We start from the raw sequence: 870 nt of genomic DNA on the forward strand, positions 1-870 counted from the left end.
ACATAAGTGATGTTCTAAAGAGATGAAATTGTGATTTCATGCTTGTGCCCTTGTTAAGTGGTACGAGACCTCCGACAAGATTCTTTGTCCACAAAGTAAAGGAGAAAAGCTCAATCGTTGAGCGTGTGCTCAGATTGTCTGAGTACGACAATCGCTTGAATCAAGTGGGAGTTAATCTTCCAGATGAGATAGTGATGGTTCTTCAAAGTCACTGCCACCAAGCTGTGAGAGCTTCGTGATGAACTATAACGTATCAAGGATAGATACAATGATCCTTGAGCGATTCGCTATGTTTGACACTGCGAAAGTAGAAATCAAGAAGGAGCATCAATAGTTGATGGTTTGTAAAACCACTAAGTTTCAAGAAAGGCAAGGGCTAGAAGGGATACTTCGTGAAACGGCAAAACAGTTGCTGCACTAATGAAGAGACCCAAGATTAAACCCAAACCTGAGACTAAGTGCTTCTGTAATGAGGGGAACAGTCACTGAGGCAGAGCAACTCTAGATACTAGGTAGATAAGAAGGCTGGCAAAAGTCGAAAGAAGTATATTTGATGTTGATATGTACTTTACTAGTACTCCCAGTAGAATGAGGGTATTGGATACCGGTTCGGTTGCTAAGTGATTAGTAACACGAAATGATAGCTACGACATATACGGAGACAAGCTAAAGGTGAGGTGACGATACGTGTTGGAAGCGTTTCCAAGATTGATATGATCAAAACGTCGCACGCTCCCTCTACCATTGGGATTGGTGTTAAACCTAAATAATTAATATTTGGTGCTTGCGTTAAGCATGAACATGATTGGATTGTGTTTATTGCAATACGATTATTCATTTAAAGAGAATAATGGTGTCGGGACCCCGATC

Source organism: Hordeum vulgare, chromosome 1H (assembly GCF_904849725.1).
Source record: "Hordeum vulgare subsp. vulgare chromosome 1H, MorexV3_pseudomolecules_assembly, whole genome shotgun sequence".
Lineage (NCBI taxonomy): Eukaryota > Viridiplantae > Streptophyta > Magnoliopsida > Poales > Poaceae > Hordeum > Hordeum vulgare.